Below are 14,409 nucleotides of genomic sequence, written 5' to 3'. Positions count from 1 at the left end.
TGTATAAGTTATCTCCAGAATTCATAAACTTTGCCACTGGGGTGAAGGAATCGCTGTTGAACTGAACCAAAGATTCAGGAATTAGAAATGGAAATTGTAAATTGAAAGACAAGCCTGTAATTGAAATGGGCAATTGCACATGTCTCTGCTGAACTGTCTCTAGGATTGTTTCTTCCCAGACACACATCCTGCACACTGGGTGGGGCTATTTCATCAGAATGTCCTCGTGCCCTGTTAGAGTAACATGAACTCCGCTAGCAGAATCCGGTTCTTGTCCTGCAGTTAGATCACAGCCAGGGTTTCTAATCAAAGAAATAGAACTTAGCATGATTTGTCATTCAGCAGCTGATCGTGAGCGACTTCTCATTTAAGATTGAAGATTTTGGGAATCACTGCAGCTGAATATAATTTAAAACTTGCTTTCGTTATTAGGGTCACAAGCAGACAGACAGATGAAGCAGTTTGTTCTGTCGTGTAGAAGAGGAATACAAATACTGTTAAGATTTGCCAAAGTTGTGTGGAATCATTCTGTTAGCTCAAACCAGGTTACTTGTTTTGAGATAGGAAGGACAGGTTGGTAGAAGGCAGTGTCATGGAGAGTATCCCACCACTGTCCTAAGGATTGGAAGCCTCACATCCATGATTTTGCCCCTCAGGCTGTGTATCTGTTAGCGCTCCATAACTTTTATGACATTAGGAACTAAGGAAGCACAGTCCCTTCATTGCAGAGACAATTCAGTATGTCGTGTTCATAAAACAAAGTGCATCACTTGGACACATCATCTGGTATTGTGGTCTGCCCTCTGATGTCTAGCATGGTAATTGTTATGTATAAAGTTCTGTTGTGTGAATCGGCTGCAATTATGGCTTGAAGATGCCACAGTGAACCTCCTTGGGTGGATCTGGGAGCTGTTTTCATGTTTATAAGCCTGGAAAACTACAGCAGTTTCAGGACAGGTGACTTGGGACATTTACATAGCAATAGCCATCGTTTCTACAAATGTGTAAAACTGATTCTGTGCACATGGAACAAGGTCACTTAACAATAGACTGTCAAGACAAGGGTCAGAACTGCAACACTGAGAAAATAAAGGCGAAATTTTTTGGAAAAGGTTAAAAATGGAAAAATAATGAAAACCAAGCAAGGGAAGAATACGTTCATTTTTCCATCACAAGAGTGAGATTTAAGTAGGGAAAAAAAAAAACACTTGTACAAGCCATGAGAAATTTTCAAAAGTGAAGAAGTATAAAGCTTGACACCAAATGCCAAATAAGTTTACATAACAGGAATTCCCTAGGCCAGCAAACACAAGTAAAATTATGTGTGGGAGCATAACTTTACTTGCACCAGTAATCCAAGCCTTTGACCCCAGCACTCAGGTAGAGTCAGGTGGATTTCTGAGTTTGAGGCCAGCCTGGTCTACAGAGTGAGTTCCAGGATAGCCAGGGCTACACACACAAATCCTGCATCAAACAAAACAACCAAACAAAAGCTTTCTTTTTAAATTAAGTTGATTGATTTTTTTTTAATTTGGCAAGGGGTTAGAGAAATAACTTCGTGCTAATGAATATTTGCTGCTCTTTTTTTCTATCATTTTTTATTTTAATTTTAAATAGCTTGTTTTACATGTCAATCCCAGTTCCCTCTTCCTCCCCTCCTCCCGCACTCCCCTTCCCCCCCACCCTCCCACCCTATTGCCAAATCCTTCCACATAGGGGATATCTAAAGTCTGTCATTTTACTCTGGGTAGGGTCCAGGCACTCCCCTAAGAGTCCAGGCTGAGAGAGCATCCCTCTTTGTGCTATAGGCACATGAAGACTGTTTGTATACCAGGGATAGACACTGATCCACAGCTCAGGGCCCCATAGGTTGCCCAGGCCTTCTCGCTGACACTCACATTTGGGGGGTCCAGATCAGTCCCATGCTGGCCTCCCCGCTATCAGTCTGGGGTCCAAGAGCTCTCCCCTGTTCAGATCAGCTGTCTCTGCTGGTTTTGCCAGCCCATTCTTTGCCAATTTGCTCATCACTCCTCTCTCTCTGTCACTGGGTTCCTTGGGTTCAATTCAGTGATTAATTGTGTGTTTGCCTCTGCTTCCATCAGTCACAGGATGAAGGCTCCCGGATGGTTATAGACATCAAGTTCATTATCAGGAATGGGCATTCGAGGTGGTCTCTCCACTATTGCACTGGAAGAAACCATCCTGAGTGAGGTAACTCAGTCTCAAAAAGACAAACATGGTATGTACTCACTCATATATGGATTTTAGACATGGATCAGGATAGTGCCAGTCTGCACTTCCACTGATAGAGAGTCTGGGAAACAGGAAAGAACCTAAAAGATATTTGCTGCTCTTACAGAGGATATGTGTTCAGATCCCAGCTCCTACCTGGCTGCTCAAAGCCATCTGTAATTCCAGTTCCTAAGACTCTTCATACCCTTTTCTGGTCTCTGAGACTACCAGGCACCAAGTGCAAAACACCCATACATGTCAACTAATAGCTTCAAAACATTGGCAGTTCAATGAAACCCATGAAGGTAGACTAATGGAATCCCTTGTGCTTAATTTGACATTGTCAGAATTACTAATAGGAATTAGCACTTCACTGGGAGAAATTGGATGTTTTATATGCAAGTAACTCTGAAGACTTCACTTATTATATAACATTAAATTTTCTATAAGGGACAGTTAGATGATACTTGTAAAAGAATGTGAGTTCAGCCAAGACATAGGAGGTGGTGGGGTATTGTCAAGGTCACGTCAACAATTTAGGAAGATTTGTTGCATGTCTTTAATCACTTTAATCCGGGCAGAGCAGATGGATCTCTGAGTTCAAGGCCAGCGTGGTCTATATAGCAAGCTCCAAGACAGCCAGAGCTACATACATAAAGAGACCCTGTCTCAAAAACAAAAGCGGGACACACACACACACACACACACGAGACATATGACTAACTTTTCTGTAAAAACAATGTTTAGTTGATTAAATTCCATACTGGGGAAGAGATCCAAGAAACTCAGTACAACTGTTCGTTGGCTGCTGAGCCATGTGGATAAAAGAAGTTTCTTCTATGTACAGGTGATTCCAAAATAACAATGTTTTATGCTCCTTTAGAACCTGCCTACTCATACAGTTCAGGAACCATAGCTGCTTAGTTTCCTTATATGGCTAAAAGTTCCACTGCCAAGGATCAAGGACCATCCGGTGGGAAGGGAAAGTCACATTCAGCTACATCCTTGTCTCCTTAAAAATTACATTTAAAGATGGAGAGTTCAGATTGGAAACCCAATCATTTATGGAGACTTTCCCGGTAGTGTTCCTCCTTTCTCCAGGGCCTGCTCTAAATCAACACTGATATTCAAGCTTGTAACTAATCCATGTCCTTCTAGCAAAGCTACCAGTGTCGTCCTAGTAGCTGATCTCTAAAATTGTTTTTATATCCATTTGGAGTATAAGAGTATATATTTGTATGTGTGTGGACACACGCCTGTGTAGAGGTGTATGTTGATATGTGCAGATATACATTCACATGTGTGCGGATGTGCATTCATATGTGTGCAAGTGTACATATGTGTGCAGATGTGCATTCATGTGTGCAGGTGCGCATTCACATGTGTTCATGTGGAAACCAGATGTTGACGTTGAGTTTCTTGTCTTCCTTGGTCACTCTCCACCTAAGATGCTGAGGCAGGCTCTCTCTCTAACCAAGAGCTCACTTCACTGATTTGGTTGTAACTACCCAGTTTACCTATCCCTGTGTCTTCTTCCCGAGGGGTGGAATTACAGGTAATTACAGGTAAGCTACATGAGTAGCTTAGGATCTGAATTCTGGTCCTGATGGCAAGTGCTCTACCCACTGAGCCATCATCTCAGCCCTGAATCCCTTCAGTGTCCTCTCATGCAAATTATCATCTTTACTCCTAAATTTGTGTCTTTTAAAATGAGTAAAAAAAAAAAAAAGGTTGGGGAAGCAATCTTACACCTACAGGTGCTTTTGTAGATACTAGATGGGCTGCATTTGAACTGTTGTTGCAGTTTCATTCTTTAATTTCAAATCAATATGTAATGGTAGATATAGAAGCAATCTTCCAAGGTTTGTTTTCCTAGAGGAAAACTAATAAATTTTTGGCAAAATTAGGGTAATATTAATCTCCTAGTAACTCACTAAAATATAATCCCAAGGAAAATGATGGCCAATCAGGTCAAAACAAAACAAGACAAATAAACAAAAAACCTAGGACTGTTTACTGTGGTGGTAATGTAAATGTTGGAGTACTAAACTCAGGAAGGCTCCAGTCTTTACAAACAGCTACATTGCTTTTCTGCCACCATGCCACAAGGTGGCAGTGTCTCCATTTAAAAAGAAAACTCGGTGTGTGTGTGTGTGTGTGTGTGTGTGTGTGTATGTACGTGCGCATATGCACTTCCCTGAAGTCAGATGTTCTGTTTAACAAGCAGAAGACCCTTGCTAACTTATTCTTTCTTTTCTGGAGCTGAGGACCTAACCCAGAGCTTGCCAGGCAAATGCCTACCACTCAACTAAATTCCCAGGTCTCAGATTCATTTGAATGTAATATTGGGCTAAAGTCTATTCAAATTAAACTACAATTCGGATTACTGATCGAGGATTTTCTTAAGTTGAACAATTGTTACACTCATTTCCAAGCTTTATATCCATAAAACACTGTGTCTGATAGCAGTTAGTTATTTGTGATTTTTCTAGTTGGGTGTAGAACAGAACTGAATATTAGAGTCAAAATAATTTTATTTTGGCTGCATGTGGAACTTGTTAATATATGTAACAGAGAGTCAAGAGTTGTTTCCAGGGATTCAAGTTAATATGGTAAAATTGATATTTAAGGAACTAGAATGTTGTTCCGCGACTGCTGTCATTCAGTGTTTGAATAGTGCTGTCATTCAATGAATGAGATTGTCACGTGGTACAGTGCTTGCACAAGGCCTGGTTTCTATCTCCAAAGTCTTGGCTGAGTAAATGAGAGTGGATTCCTGGATGTCATCCTATTTCTTCATAATAACCTAAGAATATTTTATTCTAAGTATTGAAAATGGGTATGTGATGTTACATTTTCTAAAAATGGAGTTATGACTAGGTAAATTTCTGTAGCTAGTTTTACCTGGTATCCAGCAGTTAGTGTTTAGGAATGAGGTGAACAACATTATGACTGAAATCTAAGGCTCTGTTTTTAAGGTTATGACATTTTAGGTTTATTGATAAACCAGAAGTTTCCAGCATTAGTCATGTATTACCTAACAAGTCATCTTTTTCTTTCTTCAGAAACCAGCATTTCATGGGTCACTTGCCAGATGTGTGGCATTCAGGGCACTGAGGTCAAACCCTCGCTCTGGTCACTAAACAGGAAAGTTCAGAGAGGCCATTAACATCATCAAAATGAAGCTGGGTGAGGGCCTCACACTTGTAGTCAGCACTCATGAGAGTCAAGTTCCAGACCAGCCTAAGAAACAGACCCAAAACAAAATGCTGAATAAATAAACCCTGTCTGCTTCTACCTGACAAAGACCATTGAGGGTGCCACTGCAAACGAGTGAAAAAACAAAAAAAAACACAGATATAAAGACGTGAGAAGCTCTGCCTCAAACTCACCATCCTGCCTCTCTCGGTCTCCTGCTCTTCCACATCTTGTTCACTTATTTTTTATTTTTTTTGTTCCCTTGTTTATCAAGACAGGGTCTCTCTGTAACAGCCCTGGCTATCCCAGAAATCACTGTAGAACAGCATGGTCTTGAACTCACAGTGACCCACCTGCCTCTGCCTCCTGAGTGCTGAGATTAAAGGCGTGCACCACCACTGTCTGCCTTGCTTTTTCCTTTTAAATTTCACTTAATGCTACGTCTTATGAGGGAAAGTCAAGTTTAATACTCTAGCGGCCCACCATGTTATGGTTTTATTGCTGTGAAGAGACACCATGACCACAGCAACTCTTATATAGGGACTGGAGTATAATTTCAGAAGTTCAGTCCATTATCATCATGGTGGGAAGCATAGGGCCACACAGGCAGACATGATGCTTGAGAAGGAGCTGAGAGTTCTACGTCTGGATCCACAGGCAGCAGGAAGAGACGGTGAGCCACTGGACCTGGTTTAAGCTTCTAAGACCTCAAAGCCCACCCCCAGTGACACACTTCCTCCAGCAAACCCACACCTATCCAACAAGGCCACATCTCCTAATAGTGCCGCTCCCTGTGGGCCTCGGGGCCATTTTCATTCAGACCATCCCAGAATTCTTAAACAACAACAACAAAAAACCCCTTGCAGGAACCATTTTCTTAGGAGGCAATTAGCAACGCTGGCCTAGACAGTGCCGTGGGATGGCCCACCTCCCCACCCAAGACTGAAATCTACACTGTGAAGGGCACACTTAACGTCTCTGCAGAATGCAGAGAAGTCACTAGAGCACTATAGCAAAACTTTCTGGAATTGTGCTATCCTCTGGAGTTCCAGGGAAAGCTGTTCTGATAAGGCATCTCATGGGAGGCATTACCAGGGACTGGCTGAGCGACTCAGAGAGCCAAGAGAAGCCTCTAGCCACCATGTTGCTGACCGCTAGACTCTGCAAGAGCCTGGAACTAGACAGCTGGTTGGTAATGCTAGAGCTGGAGCTGAAGAAGTCAGCATGCTGCAGAGACCTCTTGAGAATACTCTAAAAACCCAGAGAGAAGATCTTTATTCCTCTAGCACATTCTATTGATGAGGTTTTGCACTGTGCCAGCTGGCAAAGTGGGAATATTTAAAGGGCCAGCTCTCAACACTGCAGAACGACAGGAAGGATGTATTTCAAGTTGAAAGCAAAGGACAACCAGACTGTTTTCCTTTCCAAAAGGCTCCTTATACAATGCAGCTATACAGGGTAGAGTTCTTATAGTCTAACCCTACTCCCTACATTTAGCTTCTATCTCCCAGCAGCAACTCCATTGAGGATGAAGTTTCCAAATCACGACTTTTGGAGGCCATAGGATTAGCTAATAGTTGTGGATGTAAGGCTGGCTAGATCTTTGCCTTGTTCTCCACTCCCAGAAAGTCCTTCAACATCCTCACCTTCCTCTTTTACTGTCTTTTTTAGATTTGGCTAGCAATCTTTCATCAGAAATTCTTGTTTGTAAAGGAAGACTGGAATTAATTAAGATAGTGAAGCTGTGCTCCTGCAGTACAATTATCAAGATGAGCTCACTGTTTTATCGAAAGCAGGAACTCCAAGATGAGGCTTGTTCCAGGACTGTTGAGATGACTCAGTAGGTAAAGGTACCTGCTGCCAAGCCCAACAACCTGAGTTGAGTACCCAGGATCTTCATGGTGGAAGGAGAGAACTGATTCCCACAAATTGTCCTTCACATAAGTATTGTGACATGTGCCTCCATACACATACACATACAAAATAAATAAACAATGTAATATGATAAAAGACTTGTTTAGGAACACTTGCTGAAGCTAAATGACATTAGATAAAAATGTGTAACACTCTGTTTAGTAATGCTATCTTGGCAGTGTGAAGACCATCAAATCTGGACTCCATCATTTACTGTCTCTGTGATGATATTGGACATATTTCCTAAGCCTCGTTTCCTTATCCAAAAGTGGAAATAACACCAACTTCATACAGACCAAGATTAAATGAGAAATTAATTTATCTCTACATCTTCTGAAAGTTCCACTAATAGAGGGAAAATAATTTGTTTTTGTTTGAGAGATACAAAGATGAAAATAATACCTCACAACATAAAGGGAAATGATCATTCTGTAAAGTTTCTGAGTGGTAACAGAAACCACCTGCAATGTAGAAGCCTGGGAGCAATCTTGTGACTCTAGAATAGTTTAACATGATACAGAACTAAGAAACTATAAAATATATGCTTCCATGATCATTGTTTACAGTTGTATTAAGTTCCAGCAATGCAATTAGGTGAGATGAGAGAAGACAATCAAATCGGGAAGAGATGAGAAAAATAATTTGCAGACTAAATGATCCCACAGAGAAAATGTCACAGAATACCACTAGAGGGTTCCAAAGTCCATCCAAACAATACAGCTATTGCCATTGGTCTTGGCTGCCTACCAGAACTTGATAGTAAAACTCATTGCTGAAGATGTCACATGCCTTGGTAAGAGGACATAGAAAGAGCACGTGGGTACTGACAAGGATCTCACTTCTTGTTGACCAACTCCCATTGTGTTAGAAGCTGCTATGCAGGCTCCTGGAAGGTCAGTCATCAATGAATGGTCTTACCCAGATGTAAACCCTGCAAACTACAATAATTATTGGTTCAACAAGATATGCCATTTGGTTCAATAATGGCATGAATGCCATGGGAATTACAAATCACTTTCTGATTGGATTTAAGGCCTAACCCTTAGGAAGAAGTGTACACTTGGTACTATAAATCTGACCAAGAATCCATGGTGGTGAATTCATAGGATCTAGTGAAGAACACATTACTTTGTTCTACTAAATGAACATAGTATCAAACTATCTTGTAAGTAGTTAATCTAGTAGTCACAGATTAGCACAACTCTCACTCCTCATTAGAGAATTTTCTCTTTGGTAGATTAGTACAGAGATCAACCACTGATCAAAGTGAGGAGAATAAGTGACTGGAATTCTCAGCCCTGAATGGGACATTGTATCATTTCCCCTACCCCCAAGACACATGGGACATCCTACAAGAGAGGACAGAAAGACTGTAAGAACCAGAGATGGGAGAACTACTGAGGAATGGTGTCTTGTGGATACAACAGTGCTGTTGCACCATGAATTCACAACAGCTGGAGCTGCTGACACAAGGCCAGGACAAGATCAAGTTATCCAACATTCCAACATGAAAAGAGCAGAGGTTCACAAAGCCCCACCCTTAACTGAGGGATTATTAGCAGTTGATATTTGCTGTGGGGCTGAGAGTCAGTTTTCTTCAGAGGTCCCTGATACGTTACTGCCTGTCTCCAGTGGATGGCCCTACACCCATGCACATAAACAGAGTATGAATTGAATTGAACTCTGGGGAATTAAGAAAAAAGGACAGAACACAAAGCTGGGACACAGATGTGAAGGAATGGCTGGAGTAGCAGGTAGAGAAAGTGGATACGATCAAAATGCATTGTATATCTGTATAAAATTCCAAGACAGTAAATATATGAAAGACACTACTAGAGCTAATAAAGTAATTGATGGCTATACAATGATCTATAAACCACGTTAACAAAACAACTCCATATGCTGTATTATCCAAAAGGATAAAATATTAAGGATAGATTTAGCCAAGGAAGTCGATGACATATATAATTTTTACATTATTATTATTATTATTATTATTATTTTGATTTTTCAAGATAGGGTTTTCTCTGTGGCTTTGGAGGCTGTCCTGGAACTAGCTATTGTAAACCAGGCTGGTCTCGAACTCACAGAGATCCATTCACCTGCCTCTGCTGGGATTAAAGGCATGTGCCACCACCACTTGGCTTGTTTTTTTTTTGTTGTTGTTGTTGTTGTTTTTGGTTTTTTGTTTTGTTTTTGGACATATATTAAAAGTACAAAAATTTTGAAAGAAATTAGAATAGACAAATATAAATGGCAAAGCTAAGAAAACTGTTTGTGGACTAGAAGATATTTTTCCTAAGATTCCACTACTACTAAAAGCAATTGATGGATTCTGGGAAATCCCTACAGCATTAGGAAGGCCAACCCTCAATTTCATATGGAATCCACAGGGTCCATATATATCTATTTAAAGTAGGAGGCATTCTGATTTCAAAGTGAAAACAATGCTGCAACAGTCACAACACTATGATACTTCTGTAAGTTTAGATCAAATGAATAAAACCATCTAGCAATAAACTCAAGCATCTGTGGTCATTAGAATTTTTTTAAGATGGACAAGGCCATTTAGTGAGCAAAGAGAGTTTAATTTGTTTCTTTCTGTCTTCCTTTCTTTCTTTGAGACAGGGTCTCCCTGTATAGCCCTAGATTTCCTGGAGCTTCCTCTGTACACCAGGGTGGTCTCAAACTCAGAGATCTTCCTGCAGCTGCCTGAACAAGTGCTGGGATTAAGGCATGCACCACCATGCTATCAGGGCCCTGAAGTTTCTTCAATAAATGATTTTGATCAACTGGATATCTATACAAAAGAATAGTGCTAAATCCCTAACATACATACATACATACATACATACATACATACATACATACATACGTGTGTGTGTGTGTGTGTGTGTGTGTGTGTGTGTGTGTGTACATTAAGTCATAATGAATCAGCTATTAGGTCTAGAGAGATGGCTCAGCAGTTAAGGACACTGACAGGTTTTTCAGAGGACCCAGGTTCAATTCCCAATGCCCACATGGTGCTCACAGCCATCTGTAACTCCAAGTCTAGGGGATTTGGCCTCCTTTTTTGGCCTCTGGAGCACCAGGCACACAAGTGGCATAGAGACATACACAAAGGTAAAACGCTCTTACACAAAAATAGAATATATATTTTCTTAAGTAAAAAAGATTAGCCAACCACCAAAACATAAGAGCTAAAATACCAAAACTCTGAAAATCAAGGGCTAAATCATGATGTTAGATTTGGCACTGGGTTCTGAGGTATGCACAAGCAGTAAACAAAGTAAGTAAATTGGAATTTGCAACTGAAGTTTTTGTGTACCAAATGACATTTCCAAAAAATAAAAGCTGGCATACAAAATAGGAGAAAATATTTGTAAGCTGCCTGTCTTATAATCACCCAGCATCCAGAATATACCTGGACAAAGATTTGAATTGAAACTACACCAAAGAAGATACATAGGGATCTTCCAGGATACTGACAGCCATCAAATACGTGGAGAGATGTTCAGCATCACTTAGAGAAATGCGAAGCAAGAGGTAAGCATCATGTGTGGATTGTGGATGGAAGAATAATGCACAATATAGACACTGCCGAAGTTGAAAAAGATAAATCTGATTGTTCAAGTGAATGGTGAAATTATGAGTATTTTAGGTTTCGCCTTGTATATTTGCCCATGTTTTTCTAAATTATGGTATTTTAGATGGGGTCTCCCTGTGCATCTGGCCTGGGACTCAGAGATGGCCTTCCTCTGCCTCCCAAATGTTGAGATTAAAAGTATGTGCCACCATGTCAAACTAGGTTATTGATATTTTGAGATAAGTGGATAATATTTTATGTTAGCAACTTTCACAATAAATATTGTTAATTGTGTGGGAATTCTTGCATCTCAGCTGGTGGGAGACTCAATAAGACTGGGTGAGAGACTTCCTTAACTTCCCATGACCCCACTATTTCCTGGTGTTTCTAACTTGCCTCAAACCAATATGCTTGTTCAATAAGAATGTATTCGCCATTCCTGAAAACCACTCTTAAAAATGCCACATTTAAACTGCCAAGATGGTTGGATAAAGGCACCAAGCCTCTGACCTAAGTTGATTCTCAGGACTCTTGTTGTTGAAATGCTGTCCTAAGTTTCCATAGCGAGCACATATTACATATAGCAAAACAGATAATTTCTCAATTTTTTTGGCATTTGCTTTGCAAGTTTCTGCTGAAAAGATGCTGATGAGAAGACATGAACAGCCCTCCCTATTTATTAGACCTGAGATGGAGTGACTAGGATGGGGGGATGCCATCTTTTTTTTCTCACTTGATTTTGACTTTATTTTGATATAACATACAGTTAAAAATTATACATGAGTATTGTCATTTCCAATGCTACCAAAGAAAAAGACCTTAAAATCTACTTAGTTCAGATTTAAGAAAAAAATCTATTTATACACAACAAATCTATCTCCAAATATTCATTTTGGACTAAAGTGTAGACAGTGTTCAATAGAGATTTATGCCTGGCGGTGGCAGTGTTTTCATACCACCTCTGATTCTATCTGATTCTAGGAATATATAACTCCCACCTCCCTAATATCAGGAAAGATGTGTGTGTGTGTGTGTGTGTGTGTGTGAGAGAGAGAGAGAGAGAGAGAGAGAGAGAGAGAGAGAGAGAGAGAGAGAGAGAGAGAGAGAGAGAGATATGAAGGGAAGAAGGGAGGGTGAGTCAGGAGCTGATTTTTTTTTACTTGAGTATTAAAACGCTGAGAAAATGAGCTTTCTACATCCCGTGCCCATTAGCATCTTGTAATGTCTGTGATTACAGGACCAGGAGTGGTAACCAATAGCCTAAGCACTTGGGAAAGGAGGAGATTACAAGTTATAGACCACCAGACTGTATTATAAATCAAGATTTTTTTTTTGCCACTGCCCATGGCACCCATGGCGGTCAGGGCATCAGATCCCCTGGAACTGGAGTTAGAGACACGTGTGAGCTAATATGTAGGTACTGGGAATGAAGCCTGGATCCTCTGCAAGTGCAACGCAACAAATGCTCTCATCACTGGACATCTCTCCAGCCCCCTGTTTTATTTAAATAAATAAAATCATTTTATTTTAATGAACTAACAAATGAAAAATCACACAGCCAGATTAAGGCAGCCACAAAACAAAACAAAAAACCAATAAAATAAAACTCTTGGCATCTCAGCAACCTTCTAAACAGTTGAGATGGCTATTCATGCAGGAGTTTATACTTTCACTATCAATTACATTTTTTCCTTCTTTTATTAATTTATTTTTTACATTCCAATCCCAGTTCCCCCTCCCTCCCTATCAGCTACATTTTAATGGACGTATCTACCACACATACAAACAAATCGAAACCTGGCAGAGTTGAAACTACAGTGGAAGTAACTTGACAACCTCCTTCATGACTCAGTGTTCTATTGACTACACTCCACTCCTTCTCGTCACCTCACATCACCCTTTCTTGATGTCCTTTCCAAACATTGAAACCTATGCCCATTCCCAATCTGACTACACGTGCCCATGTGTACATTACAGGCTATATTCCACATTTGAGGAAGAATTGTGGTTTTTGCTTTCCTGAATTCAGATCTCCTTGCCTAATGTTATGCTTTCCAAGTTCATTCATTTTCCTGCAGGTTTTCTTCATACCAGAATCATATTCCATCTCGTAGTGCACCACATATTCATCTTCCAGTCATCTGTGATGACCCTCTCTTAAGGAGAAAGTGGATTATGGAATAGGGCTTGTCTTTAGGCCTTATTCCCATCATCTTCCTCTGCATTTCTGTTTGTATTCCACTCATATTTCAGGTATTTTAGTGGCTTTAAATGACAGTATTTACTTTATCCTTATCTCTCCTAGTTCTGAATGTTGACTGGGTCTGATTCGGGGTCACTTAAGCATTTACAGGTGCTGAATTTGGAATTCTATTGGAAGCTTTCTGTCTTAGTTAGGGTTGTATTGTTGTTTAAGAGACATCATGGCCATGGTAAATCTTGCAAAGGAAAACAATTAATGGGGACTGGCTTACAGTTCAGAGGGTTAGTCCATTATCATCATGACAAGAAGCATGGTGGCACGCAGACAGTAATGGTGCTATAAAGACAGCTGAGAGATCTACATCTGGATCCACAGGCAGCAGGAGGTCAATGTCACACTGGCTTGAGCACTCTGAGACCTCAAAGCCCGCCCTAGTGACACACTTCTTCCAACAAAGCCACATACTCCAACAAGGTCACATCTCCCAATAGTGCCAGTCCCTGTGAGCCTATGGCACCATTTTTATTCAAACCATCACACTTCCATCTGCAAGGGATCAGGGCTATCTCCACTGAGCATCCGGCTGCTGGTTATGACACCTGTGCAAGACTTCCCCCAGTGGCCTGACTTGTCATACCTCAGCCAGGTTTGAAGAGCAAGCATCCTGGCAGAGAAACCCAGGAGGAAGATGTATAACCTTTGTCCACAGAGTCTGAAGTCTCACAGCTCTCATTCCACTGTGTTTTGTGAGTGGACTGAGCCACAAAAATCTGTCAGATTTTAAAGATGGAGAAGCAGATTCTTAAGGGCATGAGTGGCAGAATTCTGAAACCATATTATAAAACATCATAATCTGTAATGTGAAATAGTTAATGTGAAATCCCATTTCTTTTTTTCATATTGAAATTCAGATCAGTCTTTCATTTTTTTATTCTTATTTTTCTTTTTTTAATTTTTAAATTTAAATTAGAAACAAGGTTGTTTCACATGTCAATCCCAAGTCCCTCTCCCTTCCTCTCCCCTCCTCTCACACCTTCCCATCAACTCCCCCCAATACACCCTGCTTTCCCCAGGGAGGGTGAGGCCCTCCATGGGGGTGTCCATAGTCTGTCATTTCATCCAGGGCAGGGCCTGGACCTTCCACCAAGAGTTCAGGGTGAGAGTGCATCTCTCATTGTTGGATGGGAGTCCGAAGTCCATTTGTATACCCGGGATAAATACTGATCTACTACCCAAGGCTCAATAGATTACCTAGGCTTCCTCACTGACACCCACA

This window comes from Mesocricetus auratus, unplaced genomic scaffold (assembly GCF_017639785.1).
Source record: "Mesocricetus auratus isolate SY011 unplaced genomic scaffold, BCM_Maur_2.0 Super-Scaffold_100018, whole genome shotgun sequence".
NCBI classification, from domain to species: Eukaryota; Metazoa; Chordata; class Mammalia; order Rodentia; family Cricetidae; genus Mesocricetus; species Mesocricetus auratus.
Note: the sequence above shows the minus strand (reverse complement) of the source record.